The 12,021-nt window shown below is 36.9% G+C and overlaps 1 pseudogene; it reads right to left on the bottom strand.

Annotated features, from left to right (window-relative positions):
- Positions 1-3,428: 3,428 nt before the first annotated feature.
- On the bottom strand, positions 3,429-10,544 carry LOC126622686 (alanine--tRNA ligase, chloroplastic/mitochondrial-like; annotated as a pseudogene).
- Positions 10,545-12,021: the final 1,477 nt, after the last annotated feature.

The following is a 12,021-nucleotide window of genomic DNA, read 5'->3' as shown; positions in this document are numbered from 1 at the left end:
CACTACAAGTGAAGAAGTTGGAGACCATGAGGATGTTGAAGAAGTTGAACTTGAAGATTCTATTCAAGTTGAAGAGCAAGTTTCACCTCAAGAGTCTATTGCCAAGAACAGAGGAAAGAGACAGATTACCAAGCCAGCTCGGTATAGTGACTATGTTGCTTTTGCTCTTCCTATTATCATTGACGATATTCCATCCAATTTCGAGGAAGCCATTGAGAGTGAGGAGAAGGAGAGGTGGTGCAATGCCATGGGTGATGAGATGAATTCTCTCTTGAAGAACAAGACTTGGGAGTTAGCTAAATTGCTTAAGGGTAAGAAAGCTATCGGTTGCAAATGGGTGTATGCCAAGAAGGAAGATGCTGATGAGAAAAGCAATGTGAGATTCAAAGCAAGATTAGTTGCTAAAGGGTATGCACAAAAGGAGGGCATTGACTACAATGAAATCTTTTCTCCGGTTGTGAAGCACTCCTCAATTCGCATTATGTTAGCTCTTGTTGCACAATATGATCTTGAGCTTGTGGAACTTGATGTGAAGACGGCTTTCCTACATGGTGATTTGAATGAAAAGATTTATATGTGTCAACCGGATGGGTATACAGTGAAAGGGAAGGAGAATTTGTTTTGCAAGTTGAAGAAATCACTTTATGGCTTGAAGCAATCTCCAAGGCAATGGTATTTGAGGTTTGATAAATTTATGAGAGGCCAAAATTATTCTAGAAGTCAATATGATCATTGTGTGTACTTCAAGAAGTTGCAAGATGGGTCTTTCATTTATTTATTGATATATGTTGATGATATGTTGATTGCCTCAAAGAATGTTGAAGAGATTGAAAAATTGAAGAAGCAAATGAAGAATGAGTTTAAGATGAAGGATCTTGGTGAAGCGAAGAAGATCCTTGGCATGGAGATCACTAGAGATAGAGAGAAGGGTTTGGTCAGTTTGAATCAAAGACAATACCTTGAGAAATTGATTCGGAAGTTTGGAGTTCATGATTCAACCAAACCGGTTAGTACCCATTTGGCTCCTCATTTTAAATTGAGTTCTCTACAGTGTCCTAAAAATGATAAAGAGAAGCTGCAAATGAAAAATATACCATATGCAAATTTGGTTGGTAGTTTGATGTATGCAATGGTATGCTCTAGACCGGATATTGCTCATGCAGTTGGCATGGTGAGTCGATATATGCATAATCCAGGTAAAGAGCATTGGCAAGTAGATAAGTGGATATTGAGATATCTCCATGGTACTCGAGATGTTGGTTTATGCTTTGAGAGGGATGACTCTGGTATTAGTCATTTTGCAGTTGGTTATGTTGATTCAGATTATGCAGGTGATCTGGATGGAAGGAAATCTACTACAGGCTATGTGTTTACTATGGCTAAAGGACCAGTTTGTTGGAGGTCCATTTTGCAGTCGTCTGTTGCCTTGTCTACTACAGAGGCTGAATATATGGCAGTTGCTGAAGCTATAAAGGAGGCCATTTGGATACATGGGCTGATTAGAGATTTGGGGGTTGATCAGAAGCAGGTGGAGGTACATTGTGATAGTCAGAGTGCCATTTATTTGGCTAAGTATCAGGTTCATCATGCGAGGACCAAGCACATAGATGTGCGTTATCACTTTGTTCGTGAAATTGTTGGTGAAGGGGAAATCATTCTCCAGAAGATTCCAACTAAAGACAACCCCGCTGATATGTTGACTAAGGTTGTTGGTGTAGCCAAGTTTGTTCACTGTTTGAACTTGGCTCACATTATGCCTATATAAAGAAGGCGTTGAGCAGTAGGAGTTTTGGAGCATTTGGCTCGGCATTAGTTGTTCTCTTGCTAGTGATTGGGAGTGTTTTTTTTTGTGTGTTGATTGTGTTGGTTGGCTTATCATGGCGTTTTCGGAACTTGGCCAAGGTGGAGATTGTTGGATTATGTGGCCAAGTGGCCATATACTTTAGAATAAACAAACCAAAAGTGGACAACATATTTCCTTGTTTTGGGGAAGAAAATATGGGTTGCTTTTTTTTTGTTTACCACCCGTGAGTTTTGGCTCCTTAATAATGGAGGGTTTGGTTGCTTTCTTCCATTTCGGTTGTGTGGTAGAGAGAGAGAGAGAAGAGAGCTGCTGCCCTTTTGTTTTAGAGGAGAAAAATAGAGAGAAAAATTCAGAGAGCCCAAAAGGAAGAACAAGTTGCTGCTTCAATTGGTTAGTAATCATCCACCAAAGTAATTGTTGTTGTAATAGCTTTGAGCTATATGTATAGAGAAGAAATTATTCATTATATTTCTTTTTCTATTTGTTTCTTTGGTGTGTGAGAGCTATTGGGTGTATTGGGCTTTTGGGTTGTGAGATTGCCAACACTTTGTAAACTCCCATTTGGTTGATAGTGGATTATTGGGTGAGCTCCTACTGCTCCGAGGACGTACTCCAGTTACACTGACTGTGGAGGAACCTCGTTAAAATCTTGGTGTCTTTTCTATATTGTTCTTGCATTTCATTTGATATATTTTCTGTGGGTTACAAAGAGTTGGTTCTAAAAGGTTTGGTGCTATCCTAGCACAACACTCACTAGTCCAAAAGTTGTCATCTTCGCCCATTCTCGTTATAGCTCAACCGGAACGCCCACACGAAGATAAAGAATTTTATTCATATTAAACGGGCGTATTAGCTCGAAAAAGACAGACAGAGCTTAAGATCAAAGCATAATGTCCATGTCCATGTACGTAAAACTAAGAATGAAAGAAGGTATAAGCAGAAAACGATTAACCAACAAGGTTAATATACAAATTATACATGACAGTAAATATAGATCGTGCCGTTTATAAACTTCAGCTCATAAGCATTTCTACTATAGAAGCGCATCAAAAACAACAAACGAACAAGGTTGATGAACAAAGTACGTGACTATTCATAAGCATCTCTACTCTTTCTCTCTCTCCTCATTTCTCTCTACAATTTCCTCCATAGTTTTATAACAAAGCTGTTTTTATCCCCTAAAAGCAAATCCTTGATCAAGTCGGAGGTTACTCGAACCAAGTGACCTAATGTTCTCAGTCCATATCCTGCTATCTTCCAATTATAGACTAACAAAATATGTAGTCTTTTCAAGTTATATAGTCATTTTGGCGATTTTGTAGTGTTCTTTATTTTAATTTGTTTTTCTACGTAATAAGATTCATAGATTTGTTTTTCTTTTCTCATATTTTAATTTGTTAACGATCTTTGCTTGGACTTGAAATCAGGACTTGCATATATTTCCAACAGAATCATCCCATTCTACAATTCCACAAAGGAAAATTAACATAGAAAACGAAAGAAAGTTACCAATTTTAAAGAGAAAATTTAATATGAAGTCAAAAGGAGTAATATTTTGATCTTTCATGTTTACTGTAAGATTTCAGGATTTCTGTGTTTTGTTATTAACCTTCAAACTTCTAACTTGCAGACCAAGAAACAAAATTATATAAAATTTAAGGTAAGTCATTATACGTATAAATAACGGGAGAGAACCCAGCAGTTTCTTTTGTATCTGTCATCAACATTTCTGGTAAGTAAACATGCTCTGAAAGAAAACCCATCAATTTTGAACTTCCCAATTCAATCCCATCTCAGGTAGGTTTTCCCTAAGCAAATGTGCAACTTTACAACTGGGACTGGTTACCTGAGCTGAGATTGATGGACCTATTTTCTATCCACGCTCTACAATATTTAACAATTTCCCCCAAAATAGACGTACCTGTATTCATTTTCCTACCGTATGACAAATAATAATTCTTTAGACTCGTCAACTAGAATCCTGATGAATGACTTTTAACTTGACTTTTCAACTGAGATGATCTCCGACCGAGCTGTTTCAAGTGCATTGGACAAATTGTCAGGCTTCCGCCCTCCTGCCTGAGCAAAGTTGGGTCTTCCACCCCCTCCACCACCGCACAAATTAGCTATGGGCCCTATGAACTTCCCGGCCTGTATTCCAAACTTGACAACCCCTGGGGTGAATGCAGCCACCAGACTTAACTTCTCGTCACCTGGACAAGAGCCCAGAATTACAGCTGCCGGATCTTCTAGCGTCTCAATCAGATATTCGGCTGCCTTTTTTAGGGAATCGGCATCAGTGTCTTCCATGGATTCAACTAGTACCCTGTGATACGATATTTTCAACAAAGAGTGCGAAAATATAAGCAAATAACAATGAGGAGGGGACTCAATTATTGAGCCACTTTTTCATGTTGGTTCAAACCAAATAAGTTAAAATAGAAAATGAGAATCAGGTAGAATACTAAATATAACTCGATTTTTACTTTCACAAGATTACGTGATTTCGTAGGCTACATGCATCCTTCAGTACTTCAATCATGAGTTTCTTGTCATTTGAAGGTAGGTGGTTCAGATGAGTAAAAATAGTAGTTAAACTCCCCTAGAAAGATGGGTGCTTAATTGATAAATGGATATATATTCACAAGGCCTATGTAAATATGTAGTCAAATATGTACCTGACTTTTTGTGAAGTTCCCACAGAAATCGCTTTGCTTGCCGTGATTGATCCTTTGTAAACTGCTGCTTTTTCTCGTAAGGTAGAAGCTTCGTTTCTTTTCATCCGTAACTCCTCTAGCAGATTATCTGCCCTGTTTGTTACTTCTTCAGCTTTCACCTTCACAAAGGCAACATTAAATAATAAAATTTATTGTTCCATTAATAAGGGAAGTATTAAGCACCAAACAGCATTCGTAAACTGGAAAAGAAAAGTGAAAGAGAAAGGAAAAAGAGAAAAAAAAACACTAGAATCTAAGAGTAAAGGAAAACATACTTTGAGAGTGGAACATAGTTGTTTCATGTAATAATCTCTGGCATTGACATATTCAATAAAGGCATCACCTGCCACAGCTTCTATCCGCCTTATTCCAGATGCAATACCCTGTTCTGAGATTATCTTGAACCCGCGTATTTCAGAAGTATTGCTCACATGGTCCCACCACAAAGTTCCATGGATACGCCAGGAGCCTCTACAACTCATACCTGCAGCAGGTCATAGTTAAGTGAAAAGTCACCAACAAATTTCACTCTGCATCGTGTTGAAATAAACACATTGTTTACGGGATCAAGAGAAGATGTGAAGCAGATTCAATATTAGAGATAAAGTAGTAAACTATACAAGTTACAGCAGTCCCGTAATACAAAAGACACTCATACCTCTTCACCATATTTCTCTCCAAACATTGCAATAGCCCCTGCTCCTTTGGCATCAGCAAGAGGCATCACTTTAGTTTGTAGCGGTGTTGCATCCCCAACCCATTTATTAACCAGACCTTCAATCTCCACAAGCTCACTGTCAGTGGTCGATGAAAGTTGAAATCAAATCTTAGACGCTCAAATGCCACCAACGAACCAGCTTGTGACGTTTCCTGACCTATAACTTTCTTAAGTGCAGACTGCAGCAAATGAGTAGCAGTATGATGAACCTGCAGGGAGCTAAACATAGTTCAGATTGCAAGCTAAAACGCCTCAGATAGAAAATATTCTAATTGATTAGTGAATACCATATAATAGGTCCATATATTGACTTTTGTAGTTGCAATTAATTCAGCTCAGAATATACCTCTCGTAGTTTTGAAGCTTGTTTAATGTTCATTATTTAGGAGGAAAAACCAATCCTGCATGTATGTTTGTACCTTAGCTCGCTGCCTTAGTTTTGCATCCACTGAGGCTTCCACTTCTCTGCCAACTTCTAGAACTCCCTTTCGGATTGTACCCTTGTGAACAAATATGTTACCCAAAGATTTTTGGACATCTATTATCTCCAAAACAGCCTTGTATTGGTTTTCACCTTGCGGAATATATAGAAATCCATGATCTCCAATTTGACCTCCTGATTCTGCATAAAATGGAGTCCTGTTCAGCAATACTTCTACTTCACTTCCTTCGGAAACTTGTAGCCTTGTAGGACAGGGTTCCCATTAACTTAAGACTTTCCACTACAGCTGTTGCAGAAGGGGTTTCGTATCCAAGAAATTTGGTGTCTGCAACATCTGCACTATTTCCCAAGGAAAGTTTAACAGCACTATGTGCAGCCTGGGATTGACGCCTTTGGTTTTCCATTTCAATATCAAAACCATTTATATCTATACTTACACCACGTTCTTCAGCCACTTCTGCTGTTATTTCGAAAGGAAACCCATATGTGTCATACAAAAGAAATGCATCTTTTCCTGACAAGCAAGGTACAATCCCACTTTCTTTTGCACTTGATAATGACTCAACTATCATTTGGTCAAGAAATTTTTCTCCCCTCTCCAGTGTCTGCACAAATTTAAGTTCTTCCCTTTTCAACTCCTCAAAAATGCGGGGCATTCTGTCCTTCACATCCGGATATATGTGGGTGCTCAAATCTATTACTTTTCCTGCAATGGCTGGTAAAAATGCTCCTTCAAGGTTTCCCTGACCATCTCCCTTTATACCAAGTATCCTGCCAGTACGAACGGCCCTTCTAATAAGACGTCGAACGACATAACCTCGTCCAATATTTGATGGAACAACCCCACCCGATATGAGATATACAACTGCACGCATGTGATCTCCTATAATCTGAAATAGGAAGAGCATTCCTACCAATGTGTTTGCTGAAAATACAAACTTAACAGATTGCAGTTTCTTAAACAAGGGCATACTTTGAGGTTCAGTTTTGACTGATCATCAGCTTGGTCATATGGTACTTTTGCCAATTCTGAGGTTTTCTCTATAATTGGATAGATCAAGTCGGTTTCATAGTTGTTTGAAACCTGCAAGAAAATCATGATTTAATTGATAATTATTGAACAAATTCATACGATACTTTTGTTGCAATCAATGCATGCTGCAGTTAACGACATGCTCTGTTGGTTTTCTTGTAAAACAGTAGAAGTATCAATTTTGCAAAGACATTTATATACATTATCATGCAAAACCAGCAAATCAACTGATACCTTCTGAAGAATGCGGGCCATACGCTCCAAGCCAAGCCCAGTATCTATATTCTTCTGTTTCAAGGGTTCAAGGGAACCATCATCCTTCTTGTTAAATTCCATAAAAACTAAGTTGTAACTCTATAAACCTCGTATCATCATTCAGAACCTGAAAAATTAAATCATCCCAAATGTAAATGAAGGAAAAATCATCGCTGTAAAGTAGTTCAGAATTTAAAACTTCTCCCCTCCAAAGAAATTTTTTGAAAACCAAATACGTACTATATCAGCATATCCCCTCTCAGGATGGAAATCGTAATAAATCTCAGAGCATGGACCACATGGACCAGGAACTCCACTAGTCCAAAAGTTGTCCTCTTCACCCATTCTCTTTATACGCTCAACAGGAATGCCCATCTGATTCAAAAGCCATGCTATGTCACATTCTGTTCTTACATTGGTTTAATTTAACATCAGTTATAGAACTAGAGATACACTTTAACAGTGAGTAGAGAACAAAAAACACCGAGTCTTATATGATATTTGTGATTGTGATACCAGAAGCATACTGCAAAGATAAAGAAAGATGTCCGTTTCATCAGAAGATACTGCATGTGGGCATAAAGGTAAAAAGAAAATGTGTGTACATTATAAAACCAACCATAAATGTTGAAAGTCAGAAGGAGATTTATCACTGGCTTGGTTTAAGATAAATGCAACATGTACATGTAAGTATAGCTAACTTGATAAAAATATGCATACTCATGAAAAGTAAAGCATAAATGAAATATAGAAGAATACCATAGGACTATTGCTAAAAGGAAAACGAGAAAAAGTACAGTTTGAGATGGGGCTTTTTTCATAGAGCACGAATGGGAAATAAGAAATCATTTTTATAACAAGGAGTTAAGATTCTTTGGAGCTTCTGTTTGCCCAAATGTAATGTATAAAGTGAATTAGGTGACAATACTATGGCTAACTACTATTCAAAGAATGAGAACAGTGATCATTCTTGAAACAATAACCAGAACTTATAAATTAACATAAATGAGCAATAAACAACATTAAGTTTTTGCATACTCTACAGTTGAAAGCTCCCATGCCCATTGGATTGCCTCCTTCTTGAAGTAATCTCCAAAACTAAAATTTCCCAGCATCTCAAAGAACGTATGATGTCGAGTTGTTCGACCTACATTCTCCACATCATTTGTACGTATGCATCTCTGTGCAGTTGTAGCACGAGGAACTTGTCTAGGAACCTGAACAGGATCTGTGAGCACCATTAGAAAAGCTAGAGATTCTCTTTCGAAAAATGTAAGAAAGCAACAAGATCAGGATGAAAACTAAACAAATTCCACACAACAGAACTATAAACATAACATAAACTAATATAGCGTACGATGTATATCACAGTACAGCAGTTCAAAAAAACCCAACTTTGGGGTTCTAATATGACGTTGATGATACACCAATAAACTGCTTTTATTACTTTACGAAAAATTTTAACTTCACAACTAACGCTGTTATGATTTCAATTGATATAATAACTATCTCATGACAGGTTCTAGAAAGTCTGTGTCATACCTGACCAAGAAATATAGGCTTGAATTGGAGCATTCCCACAATTGTTAGTAGAACTGTGGGATCATCTGGCACAAGAGAAGCACTTGGAAGAACCTTGTGAACACAGGTAGCATAAAAAACAAGGAACCGACAGTGTATGGAATCCCCACTCACAGAGAGATCCTTGGACTTACCCTCCACCAGTCCATCAGTTGCAGACTGTACAGATGCTGAAAAGTATGCAAGTAAAAACCATATCCTATGAATATAAAATCTCAACAATAATTAATAAGCTCTTAAAACAAAAATTATATAATTAGCTATGATGCACGGATACTTCTGTTTGGTCCCGTATCCCGTAGCCGATACTTGATCGGATACGATACTTGCCCGATACTCTCGGGTACTCGTCCGACACGTATTCTGGTTGATGGACACGAATTTGACATGATGGATATGCGTATCCTACATTTAGGATACACGTATCCTGCTTTTAAGATACATTTACACTTTCAAAAAAATGGTAATGAGGAAGAGAAAATTAATAGGAGGCATCTATAATTGAAAGTTGCTAAATACAAGGAGCTTCCCTCTAATTAAAACCATGAATACGACTCTCACACTTCTTCTATTGTATAAAGAGGATTAGATTTCGAAAATTTCTTCTCTAACAACTCAAATGTACTTGAATTTGAATGATGAATTATGTTTTAAAATGTATATTTTTGTTGCTATATACATTTTTATTTGCCGTATCCATAGCGTATCGTATCTTAATTTTTGGAGATTTTCCGTATCACCGTGTCGTGTCGTGTCGTATCGTATCGCTGTATCCGTATCCGTATCCATGCTTCATAGATAATTAGCCAAAGCAACCTGGTGTACTTTTAGTGCTAAAATGCATGCTCTGAATTGGTGTGACGGCACAATACCTGCAGGGAAAGATATGGGAAGAAAAGAGAGGTACGGTTGCTGTGGTAATAAAGCCTGAAATTTTTTCCAAAACACCGATGTTCAGAAACTAGTGTGTGAACATGAAGTCAATGTAAAGCACTGAACCAAACACAATGCAATAAAACATATAAATTAAAAAGTGGGACCTCTCATTGCTGATGAACAAGAATTTTTTTCCGTTTACTACATGCAGGCAAATATATAGGTTCCATATGAGTAACAGGCAAACATTAGAGGCCTCCATATAAAGGTAGCATATGGTACTCACTCCTAAAGTCCTAATACAAGAAATTGAATAACTTGCAAGAAAATGCTCCGACTACTCATCTCCTTTCAAACCTTCATTCCGATGATCTCATGTGAACGAATTAACAGAACAAATTCTCTATATATGAAATCCAAAATATATGTAAAAGTCAAGAAAATAAAATGGTTGATACATGTAACAACATCCCGGACCAATGTAGGTGTAGGGGGTCTAAAGATATATAACAAGAGCTAATTTGCGGCAACCAAAACCCATGAACAATTAGGGGATTTTGAACGAAACAAAAAGGTAGAATCAAATAGGAAAATTTCTATCAAAAGAAACTTTAAATAAAAATTAAGTGCGTGCAAAAAAGAAATCTTACGTCAAATAACAAATAGATGCTAATATAGTAATATTGCAGTGAATTTGAAGGGCAATATCAAAAGACAATCTTGCACCCAAAAAAATGGGAATAATAATTGTTCAATAAAAAAAACTCCATAGTAAGAGAGCTAATAGCACCACAAATCAAGCAAAAAAATAAAGAACTGTAAATGGCAACCAATTTGGTTTTCGACAAGGACTGAATAACAGCAGAAAGCTCAGTAATTACTCTGAAAATCTCTGAGTTGAAAGCAAAAGATTAGAGCAGAGTTGAAGAAGAAAGTACCGGTGGAAAGGCCCAATTTACGATTTGGGTAGATGAGGAAAGTTGAACTGGGAAACAAGCTAGAAGTGGGAAGCGGAATGAGAGCTTTCCAGCCATGGCTACCGCACAAAGGCTGTGAAAGCTTCAAGCTTTCCATGGCTGCCCTGCGACTGGTGCTGAGAAATTTCAAATGGGCGTTTATATACGTTGGGGACAAGGGAGAGGATAAGGCCTTTGTAGAGTTCCACGTAATTAAGCTTTCAATTGATTTTGGTGGATTTTGGTAATGGGCCAAGGCCCAGAATAGAAGTACCCAACACAGAAACGAACTCGATCTTTTAACTTGACTCAACTCATTCTTCAAATGAGCTTCAACTTATGTTTGGCTCAACTTAAGGAAATAAAAACACAGTAATATATATGATATCCACATTCAAACCTTGACACCGTCTATTTTTTAAATCTTACTTAAAAAATATATCTACCAAAAATCACTCAAATCTGAAACCATATGTTCGGTGGATTAAGGGTTTAGGGGTTCTTTGTGGAACCATATTCGTCCATTTTCTTCACTTCAAATGAATGTCTTAATGGTTTTGGATTTGTCTATGTTTTTTTGCTAGAATGATCTATGAATGATGTTCTAAAAAATAGACGGTTCAAATCGTTAAAATATATTACGAAGTAGGCCTCACAAAGACGTGTGTCAAAAGTTATGTAAAAAAAACAGTGTCACGAGTTCACATCTATAAGCCAAGCTTTAATGTAACATCTATAAGCCAAGAATGAGCTGAATCTAATCAAAACTTGAGAGTTGTTGCATGAAAAGATATGAATTGCTTGCAAATTATATGAGCCGAAGATGCTAAAACTCAACATTAACTCTTTCTTTTTTTTTTAAAAAAAAAAAGCCTAATATTCTGTTGAAGCTCGGTTATTTGACTTACTAATCGAGCTTGAATGAGCCAAAAGACTAGTCAAATACAAACCAAGCAATTGGACCCGTTATTGTTTGTATAAAATTTACAAATTGTAATTAATCTATTTGATTATAAGCTTTCATCTAGCGGTTCAAATGAAAACAATTGGACCCCAAATTATATAGTCATGAGGCTGTTTGTACAGAATTTACAAATTCTAATCTAATTGATTATAAGCTTTAAACTAGCAGTTCAATTCAAAGTAAAATAGATATCATATAATGTCATACTAATCATATTAAATGGACTTATAAATTATAATTAATCCCAAGAAGCGAATCCATCAGCATTTCCATTCCTTTGCGTAAAGCATTCAACCAGACAAGGAATGCGTCGGCTTAGGCCTTTAAACCTGTCTATTGATGCGTCCTTTTCTCCTTGACCTATCTTCTTCTGTTTTGGCATATAACTGAGGGAACTCAGTAATTAGTTTTTGTGTTTGTTCTTAGCAGTGGCCCCTATATCTTTGGAATGAAGCTTGTGTATTTAGTAATTGGTGATGTTAAAGAGACTATCAACTTAAATCATATTTTGTAAACCACATTTTGTGGTGGTTGAATTTCTTTTTTTAAATCATTTAAAGAAGGAAACCAACCATCAATCAACTCATCACTTGGTCTATAAAATAGGAAATTGCATGGGTGACCGTATTTTGTAAATGATGTAGCGGTTGATGGTTGGATTCAATTTTTAATCAT

This window comes from Malus sylvestris, chromosome 5 (genome assembly GCF_916048215.2).
Source record: "Malus sylvestris chromosome 5, drMalSylv7.2, whole genome shotgun sequence".
NCBI lineage: Eukaryota > Viridiplantae > Streptophyta > Magnoliopsida > Rosales > Rosaceae > Malus > Malus sylvestris.
Note: the sequence above shows the minus strand (reverse complement) of the source record. Positions and strands in the feature narration are given on the sequence as shown.